This window comes from Dermacentor variabilis, chromosome 5 (assembly GCF_050947875.1).
Source record: "Dermacentor variabilis isolate Ectoservices chromosome 5, ASM5094787v1, whole genome shotgun sequence".
Classification (NCBI taxonomy): Eukaryota; Metazoa; Arthropoda; class Arachnida; order Ixodida; family Ixodidae; genus Dermacentor; species Dermacentor variabilis.
Genome location: NC_134572.1, coordinates 24,368,645 through 24,375,917, shown reverse-complemented (window position 1 = coordinate 24,375,917; position 7,273 = coordinate 24,368,645).

Here is a 7,273-nt window from a genome sequence, read left to right as displayed (position 1 = left end):
TAGAGCCACTGTCGCTTCTGGGAAGCTGTCGCAGGACAGTTCTTCAGGCATATTGGCAAGGTTATCTTCCCTCGAAGACAAGCTGACAGCTATCCTTGGTCTAAAAGACGTAATTGACAGTCTCGCACTGATACCAATACACGTTGATAAGCTGACGCTCACTTGTCAGTCCCTGCAGACCACAACTGTTGAGTTAAAAGCATCAGTTACGTTCATGTCGTCACAATACGACAAGCTTCTTGAACAGTGCAATAGCAACTCGCAAGCAACGATGAGACTTGATCAGAAAGTGGTTTGCCTTGAGGAAACTGTATCTGAGCAGGCAAAACAGATCAGTCACTTACAATCGCAACTAAATGACAGTGAACAATATACTCGCAGAGCTAACCTGGAAATAAGCGGATTACCGGTCACGGCACATGAGGACTTGCCGGCAGTCTTGTCGGACCTGGCTGTGAAGCTTAATTTGCATGACCATACGGCGGAACAAGTATGTGCTGTTCACCGCTTATCAGGAGGCCAGGGAAAAATACCGGTGGTATTGGCTAGATTCTCGTCACCAGACTTGCGAGACAAATGGCTGCAGGCAAGGGCTCGACTCAGGGCGTTGGCCGAAAACAAACAGATTCCTGACATTTTTTTCAGTGAGAACCTGACTCGTGCGAACAGTGAACTTTTTTGGAGGGCTAGGGTTCAAGGCAAAGCAAAGGGATTTAAATTTGTCTGGGTGCGAAATGGGAAAATATTTGCGAGGAAGACCGAGGGTGCTACTGCTCTAAAAATCTCGTCTGTAAGCGACATTGATAAGATGGCCTAAGATTTGTAGTTCATCGCAAAAGAGTATGTCGTTTCCAGATTTCGACTCCTTTGTTAAGACCTTTCAGCCAGCGCTGGGTTGTTCTTGTACCATTCTTCACATTAATATTCGGAGCATCAGGAAACACTGGGATCAATTTGCGGTTACGGCCTGTGCTCTCAGTGACTTTGTTGACGTGTTTGTATTAACGGAAATTAACATTACCGACACTCTAACCGATGTATTTAGGCTTCCCGGTTACCATGCCTATTTCATTACACGCAACAACAGCAGGGGTGGTGGCATTGCGGTATACTTCAGGGAATCATTGATGATCTCCGAGGTTACCGTTTCCTTCGGTACAGCGGAGGTCATGGCCTTTGAGGTATCCTGTCGTGGTATTTCATTTTATCTCCTTGCTATGTACCGACCTCCTAGTCAAAATGTGTTGGGATTTATTGAAGAATTACAAACTATACTGAAAACCAACTTTGTTGCTAAAAACGTGTGCATGATAGGGGACATCAATATCGATTTGATGAAGGGTGATCGCCATGGCACTGAAAGTTACTTAACAGTACTCGCAGAATTTGGCATTGAACCACAGGTCGCCGATCCTACTAGAGAAGAATTTCTTAATAATCGCATTACAACTACTTGCATTGACCACGTTAACGTCCGTGCGTCGGACATTTCTTCAGTGTCCGGAGCTGTAATCAGACAGAAACTGGCAGATCACTATTACATTGCGTGTCGCCTTATGAAAACAGACTCTATGCAGCTCGCTAACTCTACCAGGTGTGTTGTGACCATTCTAGACCAAAAAAAATTCGATAATCACGTCACTGAATATGATTGGGATTCATTCACTCATCATAACACTAACGACACTGCGTACGATAGCTTGGTCAGGATATTAGGCGAAATAAAGAAAGTGTGCAAAAAAACTTTGGTTGTGAAGAAACGTAAAATTGACTGCCAGTGGCTGACTGCGGAAATCCTGGCTGCTATCAAAGAAAAGGACACTTTCTGGTCTCGATGCCGCAGGGCGCCAAAAAATGACAAACTTCGAGCAGAATATCGTTGCATCAGAAATAAGGTAACTGCGCTTATCCGCTTATCAAAGAGGAAGTTCTTTGCACAGCAGTTTCACAACACTCGTCGCGACGTAAGAAGCACTTGGTCTCTGATAAACCAGTTACGTGGTAACATACGCTTGTCCGTCCAAGAAGCAGTGGAGCATAATTTCGGTGTGGTGTCGCCTATTTTGGCTAATGAGTTCAATAACGTATTTTCGGCTGAGCAGCAGGTCGCAGTCCAAACTTTGAGCTCGACAAAGATTAAAAACAGTGTATCGCCATCAGCCTTCCTTCCTCTTATGACAGAATCTGATCTTTTCAGTATTTTGTCTAGTCTCAAACGTAATAAATCCGCCGGACTTGACAACATTTTCATAGCTGATCTGATAAGAAACATTACAGCTCTGAAACATGTTCTGCTATTTATTTTAAACGGCATAATTGCAACTGGTACATGGCCAGATTCACTGAAGAGTGCTCGCGTTGTTCCTCTGTACAAAAGTGGGAAAAAGAATGATATTGCCAACTACCGCCCTATTTCTGTTCTTTCCTGCATATCCCAGATTTTAGAAAAACACGTACTTTCTGTGATGAATGCATTTGTTGCTAAACATGACCTAATGAGTGTGGATCAGTACGGATTTGTTAGTGGGTCTGGAACACAGGTGCTATTAGAAAATCTCTCTGATTTACTGCACCAAAGCCTGGAAAACAATGAGGTGGCATTTGGGCTTTTTTTGGACGTTAAAAAAGCTTTCAACACAGTGAATCATCAAATTTTAATGTCTAAACTGTATTCATATGGATTTAGGGGTCCTTTTTTGTCACTAATTAAAAACTATCTTCACAATCGCTCACAAGTAGTCATGTTTGGGCCTATCTGCAGTGACGCGGTAAGTCTGGTGTGCGGTGTCCCACAAGGGTCTATCTTATCTCCTTTGTTGTTCAACTTATATGTGAATGATATATGTGACCACGTGAAAGCATCCACCGTATTCCTTTATGCCGATGACACTTTACTAGTGTCAAGCAACCCTGAGTTTTCATGTGCCCTGGCTAACCTTCAAGAGGACGCTATTAAAGTTAGTGATTGGTTTGCCTCAAACTTAATACAAATAAATAGCACCAAATCCCGACTTGTCTGTTTTCGTAACCCGCACAAAGATGTACCAAGCGTCGCTTCCATATATTTACACCCTTCATATTGCTCTTTCTGCTCTTGTCAACCTATAGCCAGCGTCCAGTCGGTTAAGTATCTTGGTGTGCACATAGACAGTGATCTGACGTGGAATACTCATTTGACCCACATTTGTAAGAAACTTAGAAGTGTTGCATGTTTGTTGTTTAATTTAAAAACCATGATGCCTTTTTCTATCAGAAAACTAATCGCCCAGGCTCTGGGGTATAGTGTTTTAAGATACGGTATGTGTTGTTTTTTTAACTGCTCTTTCACATGGAAATGTCGAGTTAATAGGATTTTGAAAAACATCGCTACAAGTGTCCTCTACATGCCACAGGAGAATTTACCCAGCAGTGTTTTTAGAACAGCCGGTTTGCCTTCTTTTGAGAATCTTTTTAAACAAATCGTAGTACTTAAATATTTTTGGAGCACTGCGTACAGGCACATAAATACGAAACCGGTACCGTTGAGACATGTTCCTCGTTATCTTAAACCGAGAGTGCGCACTCACTACGGTAAAGCAACAAGACGCTATTATGTTCCTGCTATATTCAATGAACTACCGGACGATGTATTTTCTTTGTCCACCCGCAAAACACTGAGAGTTGCTGTTCAAGCGTTAGAGAACCTTTAATATGTACTGATGTTATCAGTGCATCTTTGATAATGTGTGATGGTTGTGCCAAATGCACAACCAGCTTCTGATGGAGTTCTGGTGTGGCGCGTAGATTGCCGCGGCTGCCGGTTGTCGCCGCACAAGCCCTCTTGTGGCTTCGGCGCTTCCGTTTTGTATACTGTTCTAACTATACTGAATAAAGATTATTATTATTATTATCTGGTGGTGGTGCAAGGAACCCAGCATCTTGCGTGCCGCGCGTACTCCGCCGTGATTGGTTGGCCTATTCAGCCAGCAACCGACAGGCAGGTCACAGCCACGGTCACGAAAGCTGGCGAGATTAGCAAAAAAAAAAAGGGACTCGCTTTTAGAAACTAATAACAAAGCTTTAAAAAAAATACGCTGAAAGTACGGCGACATACAATCGACTTGCCATACAGCTGCAGTCATGTCACAGCTATCAACTATAACGGAAATATCTGCAAGCGTTGCACCTTGAAATCCTGCATAAAATAATCGACATAACGGTTACACTCAACGGTGCACTATAGCATAAAGCACTACATCAAACACTTGTATGCAATGTGAAAAGATGATCCCGTTAACTATGGGGTATTTTGCCAAAGAGCCGACGTTTCTACCGAATGCGAACTCCGCGTTTCAGCAGCAAATGGACAACTGTGCAGCCTTGGCTCCATTTCGCCTGGCTTTGTCGGGTGGCAGGGATGCCTCTCGGGACCGCTGTTGTCGACCGGCTTTCGGCGAATGGTCCCGGAGGGGCTGTTGCAGCATTTCTATCTACACTCTGTTGCGCACTGCGAATGTGTGCACGTGCACAGATGGCAGCACGACGGCGTGCTGTTGCGTTCATCTTTTTTGAGAGCCCGACTTTTCCCCTGTGTGAGCAAGAGTTCCGCAATAGTAAATATCTGAAGAGAAGACAGGCTGAACATATATACAGTCTGATTATTCTAGTGGAGCGTCATCGCAGTCCAAGATATCCCTTTTCTGCTATGTCGGTGAGCCCGCAAAGTTTCCGTCACATACTATTAGCGACCGGAGCTCTGGTCGTTGCGTTTCCACTGACGCCCTACTCACCCCGCCTCCCCTCCCGCCTCCCTCTCCCTTACCCATTTTCCGTTACCTCTTATCTGTTTCCGTTGGCTTTCCGTTGTCGCACCTTCCGAATGGGAGGTATAATGAAAACATTTTTCTTTTTCCTTTATTTTTTCTTAGGCATACGCTCTCTATTGCGTATCAGCTCAGGGTTTGTCCATGCAGTGTTTCTTCTTTGTGAGACACCCTACCTTATCAAAGAACCAGAACAGCGGAAGGGGAAAAAACCGTACCTGAAACGATTGCAACGGCCAGAATCCTGTTTATTGTGCAGCTATTTTTTGCCATTATGTGACCAATGTATTCACGCATATATACATGCTTGTTTCAATAGTGGGTAATGTGCTTACTCAAGAAAAGCTTGTGCTGACTGAATATTCAAGAAGCTTCAAAAATTTTAAGCGTACATAATTCAGACATATTAGTATGGATTCCGTTTCTCATTAAGGGCAGTAATGCACGATTTTTCTTTATTTACCTGTCTTCTGTTTCTTTTATGGCACTTCAGCTCAAATCTTTGTTAATTGCAGATATTTTTTTCATCGTGCCGACACAGCACTGCGATTTGTTGCAAAAACTTATTAAATAAGGGGCTCCGTTATCTGTCTCAGTTGAGATCATGAGTTGGTTTACAACACATGCTTATGCCACATCCGTCTATTTGTAGGTGGTTGTATGGTATACAACGTCATTATCTCGGCTGCGTAAACTGTTTGGCTGAATAATGGAAATTCGCGCGGACAAAAACTACCCTTATATGTGTCAGAATCTGATAGCTGTCATAACAAGACTCGTATATTGAATAACAATTGTGAGTGCTTCATAGGCCTGTAGGAAACACCAGGCTACCAGAATATAAGATAGTAAGTACACATCATGACCAATGGCTGTCTTACTAAGCAGCATGCACTTAAAGGTATATGCTCCTCCAAAATACAAAAAAAAAATTATTCTGCTGTTTTAGGAGCCAACACCTGGATATTGTTATAAGGCATGCCGTAGCGGGGGACTCGGGACTAAGTTTTACCACCTGGGATTGCATTCGCATCGCGCCCCCATCAAAATGCGGCTGTCGAGGCCAGGAATTCAATCGGCGACCTCACACTTAGGAGCGCAACGCCATAGCCGCTAAGCCACCGCGCCGGGTTCCTGTAAATTTGGAAGCGCAGCGATTTTGCGAGTGACCTTACGGATAAGAGAGAATAAAGAAAAATACCACCTAATGACCATCATTTTCTTAGATATGCGTAATAGTGCGCAGAGAGAACAACGAAAGTGACTAAGCGTCGTGGGCAGGCTTTCCGCAGTGCCAATACGATTTTACTTTTGTCGAGGGTTGCGATATGAGTTTCGTGGTCGGTCATCCTGGAATAGTATTTGGATAGTGCAGCAAAACGCGGACAAAGAAGAAAGTGATTGTCTTCGTCTATTGTTTTTTGATGTGTCCGTATTTTTCTGCGCTATCCAGATGCCATTTCATGTTGACTTCTGTCGTCAGAACCAAATGATGACTTTCGAAATCAGCTTGCTCCATTAGTCCGTCCCAAAATCGCCTCAACGTGAGCAGGGCCTTCCTTTCCCCACATTTTTTTTCGTCCAGCTATCTCGCCTTCTAGTCGTAAAATTCTGGATGACAATAACATTGCTTAGAATGTTAACGAAAAGAAACAGTACCGCGACCTTACCTTGTTTCTTGTTCTACCATTTGATGTACTTCCAGAAGAACTCTCCACAGAATGAAAATTACCTTTGTTATAAAATATTTATTTCTTGTGTTATCCATTTAAGGGTATATATAAGTTCCTTGTCACTTTTTTACTCTTCGTGGTTTGGCTTCGTGCTAGTCCATTTGAGGGAATTTGCCATATTACGGAAGACATTCAACAGGTAGTAAAACAGCATTGCCTTTTCTCTAAATAGACTTCAAAACAGTAGGTCGCAAATGCTTAAAAATTCGATATGGGGTTTAACGTTGTGAAATTGAAGTGTACTGTGAGACACACCATATTGGATATACCTCCTTCTGGTAAGAATGGATATCTATCTGCTGAAAATTCAGACTATCTACACTACTTACAGCTTCAAGGCCGTGAACAGAAGCTTCAGAAAAAGCCTAAAAACTTCTAAACTTTCAGTGAACTTCAATGACGGCTTCATGATATAACACCGATACTTATCTAATTTGCGACAACAAAACTGACTCTTTTGCACGTGCAATACATAAAAATTGGCGAGGCATTTCATAAATGCGCTTTTTATCAATATTCACTGTCGGAAACAAAAGAAACAATTGAAAGTGACAAATTGCTACTCATCGGCACTGGCAGTAACCACCAGGATGTCTATCTCCGCTTTTCTTCTCTCTCTTTCTTTGTGGTGGCATAATTTACGTATAGTAACCAATGTTAGCTATAGAACATATATGCACAAGACTGTCTTATAGCCATGAAATATGTTTTAAATGTCACCGTTCCGTTAGTGCACAC